The sequence below is a fragment of the Amblyomma mixtum genome, chromosome 4 (genome assembly GCF_055824585.1).
Source record: "Amblyomma mixtum isolate Tamu chromosome 4, ASM5582458v1, whole genome shotgun sequence".
Taxonomy (NCBI): domain Eukaryota; kingdom Metazoa; phylum Arthropoda; class Arachnida; order Ixodida; family Ixodidae; genus Amblyomma; species Amblyomma mixtum.
Window position 1 is genome coordinate 4579181 of NC_143015.1, and position 25603 is coordinate 4604783.

Here is a 25603-nt window from a genome sequence, read left to right on the forward strand (position 1 = left end):
TGATTCACAAGGCTTTTCGAAGTTTTTACATAGCTCACCGGGCTTGCAAAACATAAAAATAGGCAAATGATCACCCAGAGCTGCCGTTATAACGCCGGCTTTGATACAGCCTTCCGGGTTATTTGTGATGAATATGTCAACAAGACTTTCAGAGTGACAAGTGATGCGTGTAGGCTCTGTTATTACGGTTGAACAATGAAAAGTGTCCAGAAGCAGACACATACGTTGCGAGTTTAGAGTAGGCTGAAGCATGTTAATGTTGCAGTCACCACCGATGGTAATGTGCAGTTTATTCAAACACGCGAAATTCAGCAGCCTTTCTAAGTAGGCAAGAAATTGATCAGTATTCCCATCTGGTGGCCTATAAGTAACGACAAATATAGATTGCTTGCATTGGAGCGTCAGAGTCTCGTAATCGGGAGTAATCGCTGTGAAGTCGGGGAGCACTACGCATGGCAACTGTTCTGATATCAACTGCATTACTCCCCCACCACGCCTGCAGGGCCTGTTTAGGTAGAAACTCCTGTAGCCTGGTAGACAAAGCACTTCTTCTTGCGTTTTATACCATGTTTCGGTTATCATTATGATATGAAACTTGAATCTAAATTCATCAAAAAATGTTGTTACTTCATCGTATTTGTTCCTTGCAGACTGCGCATTAAAATGTAGGAAGGCAAGGTGCGTACTGTCTTTCGGGCAAGCGATATTTTTCGGTGTGTTCATCAGCACGGGGAAAGAAGATGCACTGAGTAGCGCAAGATGTGCTTACACAATCTTTTCCAAATCAGCTTCGCATGAAATCCGGATGACACGAGATGTCTCCGTTTTCCGCGCGAAAACTTTGCCGCCTTTCGCCCATGCAAAACGCCAGCTCATTGCCTTCTTTTTTGCGATAGTCTTTCCTAGCAGAAACTTAAGCTGAGGGCAAAGGTGTTCGTTCACAAACACCGATGCCTTGGTTGAAAATCCTAGGTCTTCGGTGTTTAGTTTCTTGCTGCGTGCCTTGTCAATCACTTGGTTTCGTTTCGCACGGCTGTTGAAAACGGCAACAATGTTCTTGCTTTCGGCGTCGTTCCAAACAGGAACACGATGACACACCTCGATATCCTGCCTATCTATAGGCTCACCCACTGCGTCGCCCACTTTAGCAAGCAGCTCTTCTAGGTTTTCATTATCCTCACACGGTACACCCTTTATTTCAATGTTCTTGATCCTAGAATACTGATCTTGTTCAGTTACTCTAACAGAGTTGTCGTGCACCTGTTTTCTCAGATTTTCAAGCTCCTGTAGCAATTCTTCATGAGATTCTTTTAGTGCAGCATTTTCCTTTTTTATTTCGGCACACTCTTGCTTCATTTCTTCGTAGTCTTTGTTGATGTACTCTAGGCTACTTTTTAGCTCCCTCAGTTCCTTTCGGAATTCACGCTTTAGGTCAGCAATTTCTGTCATGTCGCAAGCAGCACGCAAAGCACTACACGTATCAAAAACGTCACCGGCAGCAGAGGCAGGGCAGAGGGCAGTGCAAAATAAAAGATACAAAACTGACAGCTCAAACCTGCGATTCAAGATGAAAGAATAAGCGTTGTTGCCGGTCCACTGCCTCCGCTGCCAAATGACCAGGATGGCGATGTTGCAGTCCTTTTATAGCCAGGCGACGTAGCAGTGCTGTGATGCAGTACCACGTGATGTCCACCACGTGATGTCGCAGGTATGCAGGGGTCCTTTTGTCGGCCGGAAATCAGCCCAGGCAGTCCGGTGGTCCACACTATCAGGTGATATCGCTCGGGGCAGTAGGCGTCTGCGATTCAAGATGAAAGAATAAGCGTTGTTGCCGGTCCACTGCCTCCGCTGCCAAATGACCAGGATGGCGATGTTGCAGTCCTTTTATAGCCAGGCGACGTAGCAGTGCTGTGATGCAGTACCACGTGATGTCCACCACGTGATGTCGCAGGTATGCAGGGGTCCTTTTGTTGGCCGGAAATCAGCCCAGGCAGTCCGGTGGTCCACACTATCAGGTGATATCGCTCGGGGCAGTAGGCGTCTGCGATTCAAGATGAAAGAATAAGCGTTGTTGCCGGTCCACTGCCTCCGCTGCCAAAAATCCGACCGCCGTGCCCAGAATCGAACCCCCGTATTTGGAGTCAGCATCCCAGCACCGTAACCACTGAGCCACCGCGGCGGGGGCCTATATTGAAATGCGACCGCCGCGCCCAGAATGAACCCCCGTATTTGGAGTCAGCATCCCAGCACCGTAACCACTGACCCACCGCGGCGGGGGCCTATATTGTAATGCAACCGCCGCGCCCAGAATCGAACCCCGGTTTTTGGAGTCAGCAGCCGAGCACCGTAACCACAGAGTCACCGCGGCGGGGGCCTATATTGAAATGCGACCGCCGCGCCCAGAATCCAACCCCCGTATTTGGACTCAGCATGCCAGCACCGTAACCACTGAGCCACCGCAGCGGGGGACTAGATTGAAATGCGACCGCCGCGCCCAGAGTCGAACCCCCATATTTGGAGTCAGCAGCCGAGCACCTTAACCACTTAGCCACCGCGGCGGGGACCTATATTGAAATGCGACCGCCGCGCCCAGAATTGAACCCCCGTGTTTGGAGTCAGTATCCCAGCACCGTAACCACTGAGCCACCGTGGCGGGGGCCTATATTGAAATGCGACAGCCGAGCCCAGAATCGAACCCCCGTATTTGGAGTCAGCATCCCAGCACCCTAACCACTGAGCCACCGCGGCGGGGGCCTATATTGAAAGCGACCGCCGCGCCCAGAATCGAACCCCCGTATTTGAAGTCAGCAGCCGAGCACCATAACCACTGAGCCACCGCGGCGGGGGCCTATATTGAAATGCGACCGCCGCACCCAGAATCGAACCCCCGTATTTGGAGTCAGCAGCCGAGCGCCGTAACGACTGAGCCACCGCGGCGGGGCTTATATTGAAATGCGACCGCCGCGCCCAGAATCGAACCTCCGTATTTGGAGTCAACAGCCCAGCACCTTAACCACTGATCACCGCGGTGGGGGCCTATATGGAAATGGTTGGTTGGTTTATGGGGTTTAACGTCCCAAAGCGACTAAGGCTATGAGAGACGCCGTAGTGGAGGGCTCCGGAAATTTCGACCACCTGGGGTTCTTTAACGTGCACTGACATCGCCCAGTACACGGGCCTCGAATTTCTCCTCCAAAGAAATTCAGCCGCCGCGGCCGGGATCGAACCCGCGTCTTTCGGGCCAGCAGACGAGCACCATAGCCACAGAGCCACCGCGGTGACTATATGGAAATGTGTCCACCGCGCCCAGAATCGAACCGCCGTATTTGGAGTCAGCATCCCAGCACCGTAACCACTCAGCCACCGCGGCGGGGACCCATATTGAAATCCGACCGCCGTGCCCAGAATCGAACCCCCGTATTTGGAGTCAGCATCCCAGCACCGTAACCACTGAGCCACCGCAGCGGGGGCCTATATTGAAAGCGACCGCCGCGCCCAGAATCGAACCCCCGTATTTGGAGTCAGTATCCCAGCACCGGAACCACTCATCCACCGCGGCGGGGGCCCATATTGAAATCCGACCGCCGCGCCCAGAATCGAATCCCCGTATTTCGAGTCAGCATCCCAGCGCCGTAACCACTGACGCACCACGGCGGGGGCCTATATTGAAATGCGACCGCAGCGCCCAGAATTGAACCCCCGTATTTGGAGTCAGCATCCCAGCACCGTAACCACTGAGCCACCGTGGCGGGGGCCTATATTGCAATGCGACCGCCGTGCCCAGAATCGAGCCCCGGTTTTTGGAGTCAGCAGCCGAGCACCGTAACCAGAGAGCCACCGCGGCGGGGGCCTATATTTAAATGCGACTGCCGCGCCCAGAATCTAAGCCCCCTATTTGGGGTCAGCAGCCGAGCACCGTAACCACTGAGCCACGGCGGCGGGGGCCTATATTGAAATGCGACCGCCGCACCCAGAATCGAACCCCCGTATTTGGAGTGAGCAGCAGAGCAGCGTAACGACTGAGCCACCGCGGCGGGAGCCTATATTGAAATGCGACCGCCGCACCCAGAATCGAAGCACCGTATTTGGAGTCAGCAGCCGAGCAACGTAACGACTGAGCCACCGCGGCGGGGCTTATATTGAAATGCGCCGCCGCGCCCAGAATCGAACCTCCGTATTTGGAGTCAGCATCCCAGCACCGTAACCACTCAGCCACCGCGGCGGGGGCCCATATTGAAATCCGACCGCCGTGCCCAGAATCGAACCCCCGTATTTGGAGTCAGCATCCCAGCACCGTAACCACTGAGCCACCGCGGCGGGGGCCTATATTGAAATGCGACCGCCGCGCCCAGAATGAACCCCCGTATTTGGAGTCAGCATCCCAGCACCGTAACCACTGACCCACCGCGGCGGGGGCCTATATTGCAATGCAACCGCGGCGCCCAGAATCGAACCCCGGTTTTTGGAGTCAGCAGCCGAGCACCGTAACCACAGAGCCACCGCGGCGGGGGCCTATATTGAAATGCGACCACCGCGCCCAGAATCTAAGCCCCCTATTTGGGGTCAGCAGCCGAGCACCGTAACCACTGAGCCACCGCGGCGGGGGCCTATATTGAAATGCGACCGCCGCACCCAGAATCGAACCCCCGTATTTGGAGTCAGCAGCAGAGCACCGTAACGACTGAGCCACCGCGGCGGGGGCCTATATTGAAATGCGACCGCCGCACCCAGAATCGAACCCCCGTATTTGGAGTCAGCAGCAGTGCACCGTAACGACTGAGCCACCGCGGCGGGGCTTATATAGAAATGCGACCGCCGCGCCCAGAATCGAACCTCCCTATTTGGATTCAGCATCCCAGCACCGTAACCACTCAGCCACCGCCTCGGGGGCCCATATTTAAATCCGACCGCCGTGGCTAGAATCGAACCCCCGTATTTGGAGTCAGCATCCCAGCACCGTAACCACTGAGCCACCGCGGCGGGGGCCTATATTGAAATGCGACCGCCGCGCCCAGAACTGAACCCCCGTATTTGGAGTCAGCATCCCGGCACCGTAACCACTGAGCCACCGCGGCGGGGGCCTATATTGCAATGCGACCGCCGCCCCCAGAATCGAACCCCGGTTTTTGGAGTCAGCAGCCGAGCACCGTAACCACAGAGCCACCGCGGCGGGGGCCTATATTGAAATGGGACCGCCGCGCCCAAAATCGAACTCCCGTATTTGGAGTCAGCAGCCGAGCGCCGTAACCACTGAGCCACCGCGGCGGAGGCCTATATTGAAATGCGACAGCCGCGCCCAGAATCCAACCCCCTTATTTGGACTCAGCATGCCAGCACCGTAACCACTGAGCCACCGCAGCGGGGGTCAAGATTGAAATGCGACCGCCGCGCCCAGAGTCGAACCCCCATATTTGGAGTCAGCAGCCGAGCACCTTAACCACTTAGCCACCGCGACAAGGACCTATATTGAAATGCGACCGCCGCGCCCAGAATTGAACCCCCGTGTTTGGAGTCAGTATCCCAGCACCGTAACCACTGAGCCACCGCGGCGGGGGCCTATATTGAAATGCGACCGCCGAGCCCAGAATCGAACCCCCGTATTTGGAGTCAGCATCCCAGCACCCTAACCACTGAGCCACCGCGGTGGGGGCCTATATTGAAAGCGACCGCCGCGCCCAGAATTGAACCCCCGTATTTGAAGTCAGCAGCCGAGCACCGTAACCACTGAGCCACCGCGGCGGGGGCCTATATTGAAATGCGACCGCCGCACCCAGAATCGAACCCCCGTATTTGGAGTCAGCAGCCGAGCACCGTAACGATTGAGCCACCGCGGCGGGGCTTATATTGAAATGCGACCGCCGCGCCCAGAATCTAAGCCCCCTATTTGGGGTCAGCAGCCCAGCACCTTGACCACTGAGCCACCGCGGTGGGGGGGCCTATATGGAAATGGTTGGTTGGTTTATGGGGTTTAACGTCCCGAAGCGACTAAGGCTATGAGAGACGCCGTAGTGGAGGGCTCCGAAAATTTCGGCCACCTGGGGTTCTTTAACGTGCACTGACAGCGCACAGTACACGGGCCTCGAATTTCTCCTCCAAAGAAATTCAGCCGCCGCGGCCGGGATCGAACCCGCGTCTTTCGGGCCAGCAGCCGAGCACCATAGCCACTGAGCCACCGCGGTGACTATATGGAAATGTGACCACCGCGCCCAGAATCGAACCGCCGTATTTTTTTTCTTTCTTTTTTTAAGTTTTGCCGGTATGCTGTTATGTTGTCTGCATATTTTCCCTGTACAAGTTATATCTATTTTTAGGGAGGCGAGAGCTCGTCAAGCTACACCCCTAGCTTTTTCTCTCTGCCTCCCTCATCCTTGTGATGAAAAATAAAGGCATTATTATTATTATTATTATTTGGAGTCAGCATCCCAGCACCGTAACCACTCAGCCACCGCGGCGGGGCCCATATTGAAATCCGACCGGCGTGCCCAGAATCGAACCCCCGTATATGGAGTCAGCATCCCAGCACCGTAACCACTGAGCCACCGCGGCGGGGGCCTATATTGAGAGCGACCGCCGCGCCCAGAATCGAACCCCGTATTTGAAGTCAGCAGCCGAGCACCGTAACCACTGAGCCACCGCGGCGGGGCCTATATTGAAATGCGTCCGCCGCACCCAGAATCGAACCCCGGTTTTTGGAGTCAGCAGCCGAGCACCGTAACGAGAGAGCCACCGCGGCGGGGGCCTATATTTAAATGCGACCGCCGCGCCCAGAATCTAAGCCTCCTATTTGGGGTCAGCAGCCGAGCACCGTAACCACTGAGCCACCGCGGCGGGGGCCTATATTGAAATGCGACCGCCGCACCCAGAATCGAACCCCCGTATTTGGAGTGAGCAGCAGAGCACCGTAACGACTGAGCCACCGCGGCGGGGCCCTATATTGAAATGCGACCGCCGCACCCAGAATCGAACCCCCGTATTTGGAGTCAGCAGCCGAGCACCGTAACGACTGAGCCACCGCGGCGGGGCTTATATTGAAATGCGCCGCCGCGCCCAGAATCGAACCCCCGTATTTGGAGTCAGCATCCCAGCACCCTAACCACTGAGCCACCGTGGCGGGGGCCTATATTGAAAGCGACCGCCGCGCCCAGAATCGAACCCCCGTATTTGAAGTCAGCAGCCGAGCACCATAACCACTGAGCCACGGCGGCGGGGGCCTATATTGAAATGCGACCGCCGCACCCAGAATCGAACCTCCGTATTTGGAGTCAGCATCCCAGCACCGTAACCACTGAGCCACCGCGGCGGGGGCCTATATTGAAATGCGACCGCCGCGCCCAGAATTGAACCCCCGTATTTAGAGTCAGCATCCCAGCACCGTAACCACTGAGCCACCGCGGCGGGGGCCTATATTGCAATGCGACCGCCGCGCCCAGAATCGAACCCCGGTTTTTGGAGTCAGCAGCCGAGCACCGTAACCACAGAGTCACCGCGGCGGGGGCCTATATTGAAATGCGACCGCCGCGCCCAGAATCCAACCCCCGTATTTGGACTCAGCATGCCAGCACCGTAACCACTGAGCCACCGCAGCGGGGGACTAGATTGAAATGCGACCGCCGCGCCCAGAGTCGAACCCCCATATTTGGAGTCAGCAGCCGAGCACCTTAACCACTTAGCCACCGCGGCGGGGACCTATATTGAAATGCGACCGCCGCGCCCAGAATTGAACCCCCGTGTTTGGAGTCAGTATCCCAGCACCGTAACCACTGAGCCACCGTGGCGGGGGCCTATATTGAAATGCGACAGCCGAGCCCAGAATCGAACCCCCGTATTTGGAGTCAGCATCCCAGCACCCTAACCACTGAGCCACCGCGGCGGGGGCCTATATTGAAAGCGACCGCCGCGCCCAGAATCGAACCCCCGTATTTGAAGTCAGCAGCCGAGCACCATAACCACTGAGCCACCGCGGCGGGGGCCTATATTGAAATGCGACCGCCGCACCCAGAATCGAACCCCCGTATTTGGAGTCAGCAGCCGAGCGCCGTAACGACTGAGCCACCGCGGCGGGGCTTATATTGAAATGCGACCGCCGCGCCCAGAATCGAACCTCCGTATTTGGAGTCAACAGCCCAGCACCTTAACCACTGATCACCGCGGTGGGGGCCTATATGGAAATGGTTGGTTGGTTTATGGGGTTTAACGTCCCAAAGCGACTAAGGCTATGAGAGACGCCGTAGTGGAGGGCTCCGGAAATTTCGACCACCTGGGGTTCTTTAACGTGCACTGACATCGCCCAGTACACGGGCCTCGAATTTCTCCTCCAAAGAAATTCAGCCGCCGCGGCCGGGATCGAACCCGCGTCTTTCGGGCCAGCAGCCGAGCACCATAGCCACAGAGCCACCGCGGTGACTATATGGAAATGTGACCACCGCGCCCAGAATCGAACCGCCGTATTTGGAGTCAGCATCCCAGCACCGTAACCACTCAGCCACCGCGGCGGGGACCCATATTGAAATCCGACCGCCGTGCCCAGAATCGAACCCCCGTATTTGGAGTCAGCATCCCAGCACCGTAACCACTGAGCCACCGCAGCGGGGGCCTATATTGAAAGCGACCGCCGCGCCCAGAATCGAACCCCCGTATTTGGAGTCAGTATCCCAGCACCGGAACCACTCATCCACCGCGGCGGGGGCCCATATTGAAATCCGACCGCCGCGCCCAGAATCGAATCCCCGTATTTCGAGTCAGCATCCCAGCGCCGTAACCACTGACGCACCACGGCGGGGGCCTATATTGAAATGCGACCGCAGCGCCCAGAATTGAACCCCCGTATTTGGAGTCAGCATCCCAGCACCGTAACCACTGAGCCACCGTGGCGGGGGCCTATATTGCAATGCGACCGCCGTGCCCAGAATCGAGCCCCGGTTTTTGGAGTCAGCAGCCGAGCACCGTAACCAGAGAGCCACCGCGGCGGGGGCCTATATTTAAATGCGACTGCCGCGCCCAGAATCTAAGCCCCCTATTTGGGGTCAGCAGCCGAGCACCGTAACCACTGAGCCACGGCGGCGGGGGCCTATATTGAAATGCGACCGCCGCACCCAGAATCGAACCCCCGTATTTGGAGTGAGCAGCAGAGCAGCGTAACGACTGAGCCACCGCGGCGGGAGCCTATATTGAAATGCGACCGCCGCACCCAGAATCGAAGCACCGTATTTGGAGTCAGCAGCCGAGCAACGTAACGACTGAGCCACCGCGGCGGGGCTTATATTGAAATGCGCCGCCGCGCCCAGAATCGAACCTCCGTATTTGGAGTCAGCATCCCAGCACCGTAACCACTCAGCCACCGCGGCGGGGGCCCATACTGAAATCCGACCGCCGTGCCCAGAATCGAACCCCCGTATTTGGAGTCAGCATCCCAGCACCGTAACCACTGAGCCACCGCGGCGGGGGCCTATATTGAAATGCGACCGCCGCGCCCAGAATGAACCCCCGTATTTGGAGTCAGCATCCCAGCACCGTAACCACTGACCCACCGCGGCGGGGGCCTATATTGCAATGCAACCGCGGCGCCCAGAATCGAACCCCGGTTTTTGGAGTCAGCAGCCGAGCACCGTAACCACAGAGCCACCGCGGCGGGGGCCTATATTGAAATGCGACCGCCGCGCCCAGAATCTAAGCCCCCTATTTGGGGTCAGCAGCCGAGCACCGTAACCACTGAGCCACCGCGGCGGGGGCCTATATTGAAATGCGACCGCCGCACCCAGAATCGAACCCCCGTATTTGGAGTCAGCAGCAGAGCACCGTAACGACTGAGCCACCGCGGCGGGGGCCTATATTGAAATGCGACCGCCGCACCCAGAATCGAACCCCCGTATTTGGAGTCAGCAGCAGTGCACCGTAACGACTGAGCCACCGCGGCGGGGCTTATATAGAAATGCGACCGCCGCGCCCAGAATCGAACCTCCCTATTTGGATTCAGCATCCCAGCACCGTAACCACTCAGCCACCGCCTCGGGGGCCCATATTTAAATCCGACCGCCGTGGCTAGAATCGAACCCCCGTATTTGGAGTCAGCATCCCAGCACCGTAACCACTGAGCCACCGCGGCGGGGGCCTATATTGAAATGCGACCGCCGCGCCCAGAACTGAACCCCCGTATTTGGAGTCAGCATCCCGGCACCGTAACCACTGAGCCACCGCGGCGGGGGCCTATATTGCAATGCGACCGCCGCCCCCAGAATCGAACCCCGGTTTTTGGAGTCAGCAGCCGAGCACCGTAACCACTGAGCCACCGCAGCGGGGGTCAAGATTGAAATGCGACCGCCGCGCCCAGAGTCGAACCCCCATATTTGGAGTCAGCAGCCGAGCACCTTAACCACTTAGCCACCGCGACAAGGACCTATATTGAAATGCGACCGCCGCGCCCAGAATTGAACCCCCGTGTTTGGAGTCAGTATCCCAGCACCGTAACCACTGAGCCACCGCGGCGGGGGCCTATATTGAAATGCGACCGCCGAGCCCAGAATCGAACCCCCGTATTTGGAGTCAGCATCCCAGCACCCTAACCACTGAGCCACCGCGGTGGGGGCCTATATTGAAAGCGACCGCCGCGCCCAGAATTGAACCCCCGTATTTGAAGTCAGCAGCCGAGCACCGTAACCACTGAGCCACCGCGGCGGGGGCCTATATTGAAATGCGACCGCCGCACCCAGAATCGAACCCCCGTATTTGGAGTCAGCAGCCGAGCACCGTAACGATTGAGCCACCGCGGCGGGGCTTATATTGAAATGCGACCGCCGCGCCCAGAATCTAAGCCCCCTATTTGGGGTCAGCAGCCCAGCACCTTAACCACTGAGCCACCGCGGTGGGGGGGCCTATATGGAAATGGTTGGTTGGTTTATGGGGTTTAACGTCCCGAAGCGACTAAGGCTATGAGAGACGCCGTAGTGGAGGGCTCCGAAAATTTCGGCCACCTGGGGTTCTTTAACGTGCACTGACAGCGCACAGTACACGGGCCTCGAATTTCTCCTCCAAAGAAATTCAGCCGCCGCGGCCGGGATCGAACCCGCGTCTTTCGGGCCAGCAGCCGAGCACCATAGCCACTGAGCCACCGCGGTGACTATATGGAAATGTGACCACCGCGCCCAGAATCGAACCGCCGTATTTTTTTTCTTTCTTTTTTTAAGTTTTGCCGGTATGCTGTTATGTTGTCTGCATATTTTCCCTGTACAAGTTATATCTATTTTTAGGGAGGCGAGAGCTCGTCAAGCTACACCCCTAGCTTTTTCTCTCTGCCTCCCTCATCCTTGTGATGAAAAATAAAGGCATTATTATTATTATTATTATTTGGAGTCAGCATCCCAGCACCGTAACCACTCAGCCACCGCGGCGGGGCCCATATTGAAATCCGACCGGCGTGCCCAGAATCGAACCCCCGTATATGGAGTCAGCATCCCAGCACCGTAACCACTGAGCCACCGCGGCGGGGGCCTATATTGAGAGCGACCGCCGCGCCCAGAATCGAACCCCGTATTTGAAGTCAGCAGCCGAGCACCGTAACCACTGAGCCACCGCGGCGGGGCCTATATTGAAATGCGTCCGCCGCACCCAGAATCGAACCCCGGTTTTTGGAGTCAGCAGCCGAGCACCGTAACGAGAGAGCCACCGCGGCGGGGGCCTATATTTAAATGCGACCGCCGCGCCCAGAATCTAAGCCTCCTATTTGGGGTCAGCAGCCGAGCACCGTAACCACTGAGCCACCGCGGCGGGGGCCTATATTGAAATGCGACCGCCGCACCCAGAATCGAACCCCCGTATTTGGAGTGAGCAGCAGAGCACCGTAACGACTGAGCCACCGCTACGGGGCCCTATATTGAAATGCGACCGCCGCACCCAGAATCGAACCCCCGTATTTGGAGTCAGCAGCCGAGCACCGTAACGACTGAGCCACCGCGGCGGGGCTTATATTGAAATGCGCCGCCGCGCCCAGAATCGAACCCCCGTATTTGGAGTCAGCATCCCAGCACCCTAACCACTGAGCCACCGCGGCGGGGGCCTATATTGAAAGCGACCGCCGCGCCCAGAATCGAACCCCCGTATTTGAAGTCAGCAGCCGAGCACCATAACCACTGAGCCACGGCGGCGGGGGCCTATATTGAAATGCGACCGCCGCACCCAGAATCGAACCTCCGTATTTGGAGTCAGCATCCCAGCACCGTAACCACTGAGCCACCGCGGCGGGGGCCTATATTGAAATGCGACCGCCGCGCCCAGAATTGAACCCCCGTATTTAGAGTCAGCATCCCAGCACCGTAACCACTGAGCCACCGCGGCGGGGGCCTATATTGCAATGCGACCGCCGCGCCCAGAATCGAACCCCGGTTTTTGGAGTCAGCAGCCGAGCACCGTAACCACAGAGCCACCGCGGCGGGGGCCTATATTGAAATGCGACCGCCGCGCGCAGAATCTAAGCCCCCTATTTGGGGTCAGCCGCCGAGCACCGTAACCACTGAGCCACCGCGGCGGTGGCCTATATTGAAATGCATTTAAAGGAAGAAATAGCGCGATGAAACACGGACACACGAAGAAACGAAGCGCACAAACACACGAAGCGCTGTGGAGTCAGTAGCCGCGGCGGCTCATCCCCTGATTTGCTTAGCAAGCCAATATAATCAACGTCCGGAAAACTAAGTTACTCTCCCTCTCACCTAAAGTGAACTAACACAAGGGAGAGGCAAACAAACAAAACAGAATTTATTCACCGGGCACTGCGACACTCCGACGACTAGAGGTCCACGACCATGCCGTCCTTCAGGCTGGCGCGCGCTGCCTCATTGGTCCGTGGCTGGGGCGAGTGATGTCCCGGGAGTCGAGCGGGCGTGCTTCTCCACAGCTTAAACCGGGGCTGGGGCTAAACTGACAGTGGCCAACGCCCCTTTTACATAGCTTGGTCATCGTGTTTGTTCTACGCGCCGGTGTAGGCGCGCACATACACACAGCATCGGCCGTGCATTCTCTTTCTCCAGCCGGGCGCGCGTCCCTGATTGGTCAAACGCCGGGAGTGACTTCCAGGAACTTCCGGAAAGTTCTGCCGTGGCGCCGCCGCTGACGCGGAAGTGAAGAGGGGGAGGACATGTCTTATCGCACGCTAGGCTACACCCTCTACACCGGTTAGGAGCAGAAGCTTCTCCGGCATTCTAGAAAAATCGACGTCATTGCTGACTCATTCCCTCCGGCAAGCGGTGGTGGAGGGGGCAGCGACACACATAAGACTAGTAGCTCTCCGGGGATTCCATCTCACCCGTTTTACGAACCGCGCCGGCGAGATGCGTCCGCGCTGCGCTGTTTTTGTTTCTTTGTTTCAAAAATGCGCCGAATTTTTGACAATACGGTAATAGTTAAACAGGACCAATACACTACGCAGTTCCTTCTTTGTTTTGGAATCGCTCAATTTAGTGATGGCGCTTACTCTCTCTGGGTCGGGAGCATGCTTGCCTGACCCTACCACATGGCCAAGATACTTTACCTTCCCTTGTGCGAACTTGCATTTGGCAGCGTTTGCCGTTAAGCCTGCCCTTCTCAGAGTGTCTTTACTACCCCCGCAGGTGTTTGATGTGCTAATCCTAGGTTGCCGAGAAAATGGCTATATCGTCAATGTATGCCATTGCATACGAAGAATGCTGTTTTAGAATTTAATAATAATAACTTTATTCACATCATGCATACATGATGCCGGAGGCCTGCGGAAAAGGCTGTCACAATGGCAGCTTGACAAGGCCACACGCCCCGCACTGGCAACATCACATAGTGGTAAGCAAACTATATAACTAAACACAGAAATTCGCACTCGTTATTTTGAACATAGAGAGGGGAAAAAATATAAAATGGCGGCATTCAACGTTTCAGAAAACCGCGTTACAGGTCAAGAACTATAAGTTACAAGCATTGAGATTCCACCATACTTCGGAAAAAGATAAATAAAGTCAGCATTCGCAATCAACAAAACAAAAGTTATTACATTGAAACTGATAATCTATACAAAGCATCATTAGGAAAGAGAGCCTAAAATTCCGACAAGTGTTTATCGCCGGTAATGAAGCTACAACCAGAGAACTATTACCTAAGTTTTATATGAAGTTTTTTTTAATTACTAAAGTGATCACGAACTTTCTTGAAAGTGATGTTCTTGAAAGCAAAGGGTTATGAATTTCATTCATGACCCTTTGAAAAGTTGTTGCCGAATTTCGCAACCCGTACGGCATTACCTTCCATGCATGCAAGCCCTTTGGTGTGGCAAACGCGGTAAAGCACTGTGAGTTTTCGCCTAAAGCGATCTGCCAATATCCCCGCGTCATATCGAGTACCGATATGTATGTTGCCCTTGCCACCTCATAGAGCATCTCGGTCATATTAGCCATAGGGAAGCTGTCTGGTTCTGTCATAATCATCATCATCATCATCAGCCTGACTACGCCCACTGCAGGGCAAAGGCCTCTCCCATGTGTTTCCAATTAACCCTGTCCTTGCGGCTACCGTATCCCCGCAAATTTCTTAATCTCATCCGCCCACCTAACTTCCTGCCGCCCCCTGCTACGATTGCCTTTTCTTGGTACTCACTCCGTCACCCTTAAGGACCAGCGGTTATCTTGCCTTCGCATGACATGCCCTGCCCAAGCCCACTTCTGCCTCTTGATTTCAACTAAAATATCGTTAACCCGCGTTTGTTCTCTCACCCACTCCGCCCGCTTCCGATCTCATAACGTTACACCAATCACTTTTCTTTCCATAGCTCTCTGCGTTGTCCTCAACTTAAGCTGAGCCATCTTTTTTAGCCTCCACGTTTCTGCCCCATAGGTGAGTACCGGTAAGATACAACTGTTGTATAACTTTCTCTTGGGGGATATCGGTAAACTGCCATTCATGGACTGAGAGAACCTGCCATATGCGCTCCACCCCATTCTTATTATTCTAGTTATTTCCCTCTCATGATCCGGATCAGCTGTCACTACCTGCCTTAAATAGACATATTATCTTACTACATCTAGCCCCGCGCCACCAATTGCGAACTGCTGCTCTCTTGCTAGACTGTTGAAGATTTCTTTGGTTTTCGGCATGTTAATTTTTAGCCCCACCGTTCTGCTCTGCCTGCCTAATTCATTGATCATGCTTTGCAGTTCATGTCCTGAGTGACTTAGCAAGGCAATGTCATCAGCGAATCGCATATTGCTTAGGTATTTTCCATTAACTATTATCCCCAACTGTTCCCATTTCAGGTCCCGGAATACCTCCTGTAAACAGGCAGTGAATAGCTTAGGCGAGATCGTGTCTCCCTGCGTGACACCTTTTCTTATTGGAATTTTATTGCTGACTTTATGGAGAACTATGGTAGCTGTGCAATCCTTATAAATATCTTCCAATATTTTCGCATAACAATCTCCTACACCCCGATGCCTGCACGACTGCCGAGGTTTCTACTGAGTCGAATGCTTTCTCGTAATCAATGAACGCTATATATAGGGGCTGGTTATATTGTGCGCATTTCTCTATCACCTGATTGATAGCGTGAATATGGTCTGTTGTCGAGTATCCTTTACGAAAGGCTGCCTGATCATTTGGTTGATTGAAGTCTAAGGTTGTCCTGACCCTATTAGCGATTACCTTAGTAAATACCTTCTAGGCAACAGACAATAAGCTGATAGGTCTGTAATTCTTCAAGTCCTTGACGTCTCCTTCCTTATGAATTGAGATAATGTTAGCGTTTTTCCAAGGTCCAGGTCCGCTCGAGGTCACAAGGCATTGCGTATGCAGGGTGGCTAGTTTTTCGAGCACAGTCTCATCTCCACCGTTCAACAAATCTGCTATTATCTGATCCTCACCAGCTGCTTTGTCCTTTTGCATTGCTCCTAAGGCTTTCATTACTTCCTCCTTTGCTACTGGCGAGATGTCCCATTGCTGTGCTCTACTGCCTCTCTCAGTAACATTCTGATTACAATCGCTACTGTATAGATTTGTGTAAAACTCTTCGGCTACTTTAACTACCTTATCTGTGCTGCTAATGATATTGCCCTCTTTGTCTCTTATCGTATACATCTGGTTTTTACCTATGCCTAGTTTTCTCTTCACTGCATTTCGGCTACCTCCACTCTTTAGGCCGCCGCGGTGGCTCAGTGGCTATGGTGCTCGGCTGCTGTCCCGAAAGACGCGGGTTCGATCCCGGCCGCGGCGGCTGAATTTCTTTGGAGGAGAAATTCGAGGCCCGTGTACTGTGCGATGTCAGTGCACGTTAAAGAACCCCAGGTGGTCGAAATTTCCGGAGCCCTCCACTTGGTCGTCTCTCATAGCCTTAGTCGCTTTGGGACGTTAAACCCCCATAAACCAAACCAAACCACTCTTTAGATCATGCTCGATTTTCTCCATGTTAAACTTCCTGATGTCGGCTACCTTGCGCTTATTTATTAACTTCGACAGCTCTACTAGTTCTATTCTGTCTATAAAGTAAGACGTCCTCATGCTTTGCCGTTTCTTGATCCAATCTTTACTCTCCTGAGAGCTTCCCGGTATCCTGTGGAACCATCCCACCGCCTATTTCTACGGCGCACTCCGTAATGATATCTGTGAGACGATCGTTCATCGGGTTCTGTAACGGCATTCAATTTCCGGAAATCGATGTACATCCTCACCGACCCATACACTTTGGCTACACATACCACTGGGTGCGCGTACGCGCTGTCAACTGGATGGACGAATCCCTACTCGAGTAGTTGCGCTCCCTGACGCTCTATTTCCTTTCTGAATGCGAAAGGTACCTTATAAAGGCGCGACATTTCTTGTTTGGTGTTGGGAAGTAGCATTATTTTGTGGCAGCCGGCTTTACATCGACCCGCACGCTCGGAAAAGAGTTCGGATGCACCAGTTATGACATCAAACAGCCCATGTCTTTGTTGCTGCGCCAACGATCCGCCTGATACCTCAAACTCTAGAGGTCGGTTCTTCACTTCGTAATATGGGGTCTCAAACACTACACCAAATTCATCTTAAAGCAGCGCGATACACAGGACGAGTGAAAGAAACGAGAGATGACACGAGCGCTCGTGTGGTCTCTTGTTTCTTTCACTCGTCCAATGTATCGCGCTGCTTTAAGAAGAATCCTTTCCAACTTTCCCAGTTATCTGTTCTCGTTAACTACACCAAACTCGCAGTCCGAGTCAAAACAAACCCCACTTTCTGGGTTCGTGTTACGTAGGGCTGTAACCTGTTCGCATGCACCCATCTGCTTCCTTCGCCATTGTCAATAACATAGCTGTTATCTCACTTCCTCACCTTTTTAACAGTTGGTTCCTGCCACTTCGGCTTCAATTTACCGACTTGAGCGCTTTCAACTATGAGGACTTTATCCCCCTCTCTGAACTATTTTGTTTCTAGTTAGCGGTGGAATTGGCACCCTGTCTCTAACTGTTGCATGTGAAAACATTTGGCACGTGTGGCAGCTGCGGCAATGGTTCTTCACGTCCGTTACCGTTGCTGGCAAAAAAAATGCCTTTCTAATCCTCTGCTTGGTTTTTTTTTCCGAAAAATGCACAACGCTTGGTCTGTCATGTGCCAGTTCCAGCACTTCATGCTTTCGAGATTCTGAAAGCACTAGCTGTATGTATATCTTTCCATCAATCATTTCTTCAAGGGAATGCAACTCCTCACGTACAACCATCCCGTGGCTACCATCTCCTGCCTGTCTCCACGCTTCTCGTAACGATATATCGTCCCGCTGCTCCACCTTAAAATCTTGAGCCCCGGATTTAGTTTCTGACATTGCTCGTTCCTGACCTACAGCAAAAGCTGAGGCAGCTATCGGCTCCGCATTTTCTTCCTCCTCGAACTCGAGTTTAACCTCTGTTTTGTCCTCATCCACCCCGTGTGTAGAGCTGAGCTTTTGTTCGAAAACAGCTCTCTCTTCTGCATCTGCCACCTGCTGCTTTTCGATTCTTTGAAGCAGTGAATAAGTTTCGGGTGTCAGCAACGCCCCTACACCTTCGGCTAGCTCTGCGGTTACAGCGCATACTATTGGCACCTGCTGATTGACTGTTTCTCCTTCGGGTACTAAGGACTGCTTCCACTGTCTGTCCAAAAGCACCTCTAAGTTATATTTTACCGGAGCGGGTACCGCCGATGCGGGTACCGTCGCGGGTACGATGCGGGTACCGTCGCTGCCCTCAATACTGTAATCTCTGCCCCTGCGTCCACACAAGCTTCTGTCGGACTACCTATGATTTGCAGCTTTATCCAAGTTAGGGAGTCTGATTCAACCGCTCGATCGCGTTCTACTTTCCTTTCAATTCGGAGATGAGTTTATCGGGGACAAGCAATACCGCTCGGGCAATTAACTTACTCGTGTCTCTTTTGGAATCGTTTGCGTCCTGCCTTTGCTGTGCACTTTTGCAGTGAATAGAGATATGCCCATATTTCTTGCGGCGGAAGCATTTTACACCTGTGTGTCCATTTTTCCGACTAGTGTGAGGGCTTGGAGTTGGCGGCTGGTTTTCCCGTTCCTCTCCACATTGCTGCGGTGGTTTAGAACCTTCGAAACGCTCCCGCGTTTTGCCTACTCGTCGGCTTTCTTCAAACGCTTCCGCTAATCCGGCCAATTCATCGGCCGTCAGCCATCTCTGGTTCTCATTTTGCACGACATAGGTACTGACTTCGTCTGGCAGCACTTGTTTGAAACGATCTGCTATCATCAAATCTCTCAAATCCTCCAAACTTTCGCCCTCTTGGCGATTAGCATAGTACGTGAACATTGTCTCGAGCCTGGTCGCTACCTGATATCATGAGTCACTTTGTTCTTTGCATACCGCCATAAACAACCTCTTGTACTCATTCGGAGTCATTCGGAGCTCTTTTAAAACTCTCTCCTTAAGCTCATTATATGGCATGACCCTCTCATCTGATACGCTGGCTACAAACGCCCTCATTTTCTCAGTCAGAAATGGCAACAGAATAGCCCCACGAATTTTTTCTGGAATTTTAAGTGTCACCATCATTGTGTCAACACTCTTGAACCATGCGGGCACCATTTCCTTTTCCGGCATAGGCACCAGCACCGCGCTTTCAATTCTTTTGCATAATCGCCCAGCTTTGTAGCTGACCTCTGTCCATGTTGCGCATCCGCTACTGATTGAAGTTGCATTTGAGTCAGTTTTATTTTTTCCAGCTGAATTTGGAGCTTTGACTTTTCAATTTCCCACAATGGAACCTTACGCTCCTTTTCTACAAGCAACGCTTGTGTCATATTTCCTAGTGCCTGTTCTGTCGCTGGCAATTGCTCTGCTGACGCAGGTTGCCTGTTAGGCTCTAGACGATTCTCTGCGGCGTCCATCACTTTATCAGTCATTGCATCTATCTATAGCTTACAATGACTACACAGACATGGCAACTTTGGAGAAAGCAGAAAGGTGTCCTACCTCTCTCGATGCTCCGTCGACCGCACTGCTGTCGCACTCGGCGTGATGACAGCGGGCTCCCGGGAAGGTAGACGCACACGGGTGCGTCCCACAGCAGCTCACTGCCTTGGAACTCGCTTCGCTTGATCGCCTGTTTCTTGATCTGAACCTTTCAATGTGAACGCCTGGTTCCTTTCAGCAGCTTGCTGTCTCGAACCCTCGACGGCTTGTCTTCGCCCGGCTCCTTCAGCTCCTCGCTGACTTCAGCTTCCGGCGTCCTCTCGAACTCGACCTGCGTTCTTGAAGCGTCTCGACGTGTTTCTCGACGCAGCTTCGCATTTACTCCTTTAGGACGAGCTGCGCTGTAGCTTGTTCACCGACTTGTTCTTCTAACCTTCCGTGGAATTCCTCGTATAGAAAGATGTTGCGGACCTGTCACGACTGCGCCAGTTGAGTTTCCCCTTCAAGTGGAGATGTAAGGAAACATTTGATAAATCAGATTTCTTGATGGATGAGACATTACTCACCGGCGGGACAAGAAGGTGAACTATATATTAACACATAAATAAACAAGAAGAAACGAGCCAGGAGAAAAGTATTTACAACATGACTGAACTGTTGATTACACGAAATTAGCCCCACTTAACCGAGAGCGTTCCGTTTTAAAGGGCACGTGCCCACCCCAGCGAAGCAGACACTCTCTACCTCTCTTTGAGCGAGCCTCCTCTCCTTCCATTCCCTCCTCGAAATTCTTCTCTCCCGCTCCTCGTCGAGTAGGCTCGGCAAGGCAAAATCACCCCTTCTTTCTCCGGTGTAAGCCGGAGGCGTGGTGTCTGTGGAGTGCGTCACAGGGCGACGTCATGGCCCCGCCTTCAATAGAATTCTTTTCTTGGTTTTTGCATTTTCTCCGCACACTGAACGATCGAGAGGCGCGATCGGCTCAACCACCTAGACTTGTTAGCGAGCGCATCCTTTCATACATCTGTTACGAGCCACCTTTTCATTTTCTTTTAGGCCTCCCCACCGCTTCACGAGCGGAGGGGCGGAAGTCGGTTGTGTTCGAAACACACGGCGAAGCGCGGACCCGGCAACCGCCCGTTTGCTTTTCTCCATGCGTGTTTGTGTTCTGTGTGTTTGTGTCTTTTCTCCGCTCCAAAGCATATGTCATTCATTGGAGTCAAGGCGTACGCAAGATGCACGAAAGATAAGGGGTGTGTGTGCGGAGCGGTCAAGTGGGCGAGCGAGGGAAAGGCTCTGCTGCACTACTAATTAAAACCTTGTTTTGGGGGGCTCGCATAGAAGAAAAGAAACTGAGAAGGGAGCGCGCACGCAGAGCGTCTCGTGACGTGATCACGGCGGGGGGGGGGGGGGGGGGGGCGAACCAACTCCCTCAGTTTTACTATTTTTTTACTTTTTATGGCTAGGGTTCAAGGCTGTCGCCGCACGCTCCCTCCGCAGTTTTTTTTTTTTTTTGTTCCTTCATGCGGGTTTGTAGGCATGAGCCAGAACAGAAGGCGCTGCGGAAAGCCTTGTGCAGACGACGCGACGCCAAGGCTACGCCCAACCTTCTCCCGTCAGTCAGAACGATGCACCAATGGAGTGCCTTTAGCGAAAGTAGCCCCCCTTGACGTCAGCGGGGTGCAGAGTAGTGGGCCGGGCCCGTTTTTGAAGGAAGGAAAGAACGAACGAGCTTTGATTTGAATTTTCGCAGCTTTTCGGGGCGCGCATGGCTCTAGTATTTTGCAGAGGTTATCTTCGATGCCTCATCTATGCAGTGGGCTTGTTTTTCAAAAATGTCCGGACCCTGGGCAGTGGCCCTTTAAGCCTTCTGTCTCCGCCCTTGGCGGGGACAGCAACCAATAACAAAACAGGCGACACTTCTGTGCTGATAGAGCCTGTGCCGCGTCATGTGTCTGCGTTATCATGCGTTGTCTGCGTTGTCATGTGTCGGCCTTATCAGATGCCTGAAACGTTGTCTGTCCGTGACGTCGCTTGTCACATGAGCGCTTGCCATATAAAGATGCTGCTTGCGTGAAATAAAGGCTTGTTGTTATCGTTCCGGGATCGGGGCCAGTCTCAGTTCCTTCCTGCCCGCTGCCCGGCCGCGCTCGGCGTCCGGCAAGGGCCCTATCGCCACATGATGTCAGAAGTGGTGGGATTCTCTGGCATTTGAGGGGCGTCGCCTTAACTTCGTCAACCGGCGCCATGTCAGAGGACAAGGCAGTCAAGCCCGTTCACGGCATGTTCGCGGTTCCAGCTCCGCCAAGGTTTGACTTCGACCGGACGTGCGAATGGCCTTCTTGGATCCAACTCTTTGATGACTGCCGCTTCGCCTCGGGCCTAAATGAGCGGAGTGAAGAAGCGCAGGTCCGGACTCTACTATATACGATGGGCAGGCAAGCAAGAGAAATCTTCTTTACTTTTGCATTACCGAAGAAGAACAGAAGCAATACGAAGTCGTCAAAAAGAAGTTCGACAAGCACTTCGTCGCCGCAAGGAACCTTGTTTATGAGAGCGCGTGCTTTCACCGTCGCAGTCAAGAACCTGGAGAGCCAGTCGACCAATTCGTTACCGCGTTGCACATGCTGGCGGACCGGTGCGACTACAAGGAAAAAGAGCGCATGATTCGCGACAGGTTCGTGGTCGGCCTCAGGGATGCTAAGCTCTCTGAGTCGCTTCAAATGGATGCGGATTTGACCCTCGCCAGCGCTTTGGCAAAAGCGCGCTTAAAGGAGACCGTCCAACTGCAGCAGCAGCAACTGCGAGAAACCGACTACGAACCCTTGGTAGCGGCGACCGGCAATTTTGACGCGGTCAGCAAGCAAGGGCAGCCCGGAAAATCTTCTTCAGGACAGCACTCGGGCAGCTCGTCAAAGAAGTGTTCACCTGGAATGCAAGGTACGCGCCCCAGAGTCCAGTCCTACCGACCAGGCACCCCCGGGTCATGCCCCAACTGCGGTCAAGGAGCGCACCCCAGAGCCTCGTGCCCGGCAAAAACAGCGAAATGCAACTACTGCGGTTGTTCCGGACACTTTGCAGCTGTCTGTCGGAAAAAGGCTGCACGGGATGGAAAGAAGGTACAACTTTCATCTCTCCATATGGACAAGGGGGCGTACTTCGTTGGCGCGGTGAACGTGGAGTACTCTAATTCTCGTTATGTACAAGCCGTCATTAACGGCACTCCGGTGTTCGCTAAAGTAGATTCCGGTGGCGAAGTTTCCGTTGTGCCCTCAACGTTTCCCGGTTTGCCGACCAGGCTAGAAAAGTGCGACCTAATCCTAACAGGCCCTTCGAAGGAGCCACTTAATGTTTTGGGAAAGTTTCATGCCACTATCCAGTGGAAACAAAACACTGTCCAGTAAATCGTGTACGTGGTCTCACCATTACGCTCCGTACTTTTGGGTCTCCCAGCGCTTGAGGCTCTGGAAGTTATTAAATTCGCGGACTCGGTCAGTAGCGCAACAGCAGTCGAAGCTTCCTACCCGCAGCTTTTCAGTGGTCTGGGAGCGATAAAAGGAGAATGCAATATTAGACTAAAGCCGAACTCGATGCCTTTTGCAATTCATGTTGCGCGTCGCATAGCCTTACCCTTGCGTGACCGAGTTAAGCAGGAGCTCGAGCGTATGGAGCGAGATGGCGTGATCCGCAAAGTAGATGAACCAACAGAATGGCGTGCAGGAATCGTGCCAGTACTCAAACCATCTGGAGCGGTTCGTATTTGTGTTGACTTGACGCAGTTGAACAAAAGTGTACTTCGCGAGTGCTATGTCATGCCGACAGTGGATGATAGCCTCGGTCTTTTAAGTGGGGCCTCTGTGTTTTCAAAGTTGGACGCCAACCATGGCTTCTTTCAAATTAAGTTGTCGGTTGTTAACTACGTTCATAACGCCAGCTGGGTGATACTGTTTTCAAAGACTGCCGTTTGGAATAACGTCAGCACCCGAGATCGTTCAGAAAAAAATGTCGCAGATACTTGAAGGAATCCCAGGCGTGATAAACCTGATGGATGGTGTTCTCATTTTTGGCAACAACGAGGCTCAACATGACGAGCGCCTGCGTCTAACTTTAGATCGCCTCGCTAGTGCCGGCGTCACGCTAAAGAAAGAAAAGTGTTGTTTTGGGGTAACTGAGATAAAATTTCTTGGCTGTGTGCTTAGTAGAGATGGTATCAAGCCGGATCCTGAAAAAGTTCGTGCTATCAAAGAACTGGCGACGCCAACTAACCTGTCTGACGTTCGACGGCTGCTCGTATGCCTAATCATCTGGCAAGATTCATACCAGATTTGGCTTCGAAAACGGCGCCTTTACGTCACTTGTTTTTGAAGGGTTCCGAATGGACGTGGGGACCAGCCCAAAAGCAAGCGCTGTCGTACTTCAAAGACGTTATCTCTTCGGCGCGCGTCATGGCCAACTATGATGTAAAGTACCCTACGATTCTTTCCGCTGACGCGTCATCGTTCGGTTTGGGGGCCGTATTAATACAAGTTCAACCAAACAATGAAAAAAGTCTCTCGCATTTGCTTCACGCTCGTTGACGCCTGCCGAAACCAGATACTCTCAGATTGAGAAGGAAGCGTTGGCAATGACTTGGGCGGCAGAACGATTCGAAGGGTACATCAAAGGTCTTGAAATTTTGTTTGAAACCGACCACAAACCACTCGTAACAATGTTGGCAAAATCACCTTTAGATGTTTTGCCACCTCGTATTCAGCGCTTTCGCAAAAGGCTTATGCGATTCAGCTTTTCTGTTGTGCATGTCCCGGGTAAGAGCCTCGTTACTGCGGATGTATTGTCTAGAGCACCGATTCAGGGAAACCAAATCGATGCTCAGCGCTGAGTATTGGTGAAGTCGCCAAATTCGTTTCGGGCTGTTTGACAAATGCCATCGAGGCCAGCCTTTTTGAACGAGTCAAAGCTGAACAAGCAGCCGATGGAGTCTGTCAAGCTCTCGTAAAATTCAGCCTGGAAGGCTGGCCCAAGTTCTCATCGCTGTCGATGGTCTTGCGTCCATACTGGCAGGAAAGAGCAGCGCTCACAGTCTCTGAAGGCGTGCTACTCAAAGGTGTTCGGCTGGTGATCCCCCAAAAATTACACGCAGAGGTCTTGATGCGCTTGCAGGAGAGTCACCAAGGAATTGAGAAATGCAGAGCTCGAGCCAAAGAGTCCGTATGGTGGCCTGGGTTGAGTTGCCAGCTGAGAGCTTTGGTGACCGATTGCCCAGTGTGCGCGGAGCACAGGCAACAAAAGTCGGAACCAATGATTCCAACAACCACTCCACAGCGTCCTTGGCAAAAGCTAGGCGTTGATCTCTGCCATATTGAGGGAAAATGGTATCTGGTGGTGGTAGATTATTTTTCTAGATACCCAGAGGTCGCCTTGCTATCTTCGACAAGAAGTGTCACTGTCATTATGCATCTCAAAAATTTCTTTGCAGGACATGGCATACCAGAGGTTGTCATGTCGGATAATGGAACAGAATCTGTGTCTGAGGAATTTCAGTCGTTTGCTCGCGACTATGGCTTCCGCACTGTGTTGTCGAGCCCCAGTTACCCCCAGGCGAATGGGGAAGCAGAAAGGATGGTCCAAACAATTAAACGGCTGATTATAAAAGCTAAGGACACCTACCTTTTGCTCCTAGCGTACAGGGACACCCCAGGGCCACTGGGAAAAAGCCCTGCAGAGCTTCTGATGGGCAGGCGGCTACGCACAACAGTCCCTGTCCCTCCCAAGAAGCACATGTAACAAGTGAAGGCGGGCTAGTTGGTGGTTGACAATGGAGTGCATTTTTAAGCTGTATGACTACAGAGACAAAATGGAAATCCTTCAAAATTGCAAGAAGCTGAAAAATACCAAATACTCTATTGGTGAAGATTTTTCACGCAACGTTCGTGACATAAGGAAAAAGCTTTGGAATAAAACTAAACAAAATCGGGACCGGAAAGAGAAAGTAACGTTAACTTATGATAAAGTTCGCATAGCTGGCCGCCTTTTTGCATGGGACACAGAAAGCGACGACATGGTTGAGGTAAAGCCAAAAAACGACGAAGTATCCAGCCCAGATCGAAGAATCACGCGATCTCAGCTAAAGTAACCGTTCTGAACTTAAACGCGCGAAGTCTTGTCAACAAAGTGGAATGCCTGGAAGCTTTGTTGATGGCACTGAGCCCGGACGTGGT

General features: G+C 53.3%; 1 pseudogene; it reads left to right on the top strand.

The window, feature by feature from the left end:
* The first annotated feature begins 21508 nt into the window (after positions 1 to 21508).
* On the top strand, positions 21509 to 22581 carry LOC149345522 (uncharacterized; annotated as a pseudogene).
* Positions 22582 to 25603: the final 3022 nt, after the last annotated feature.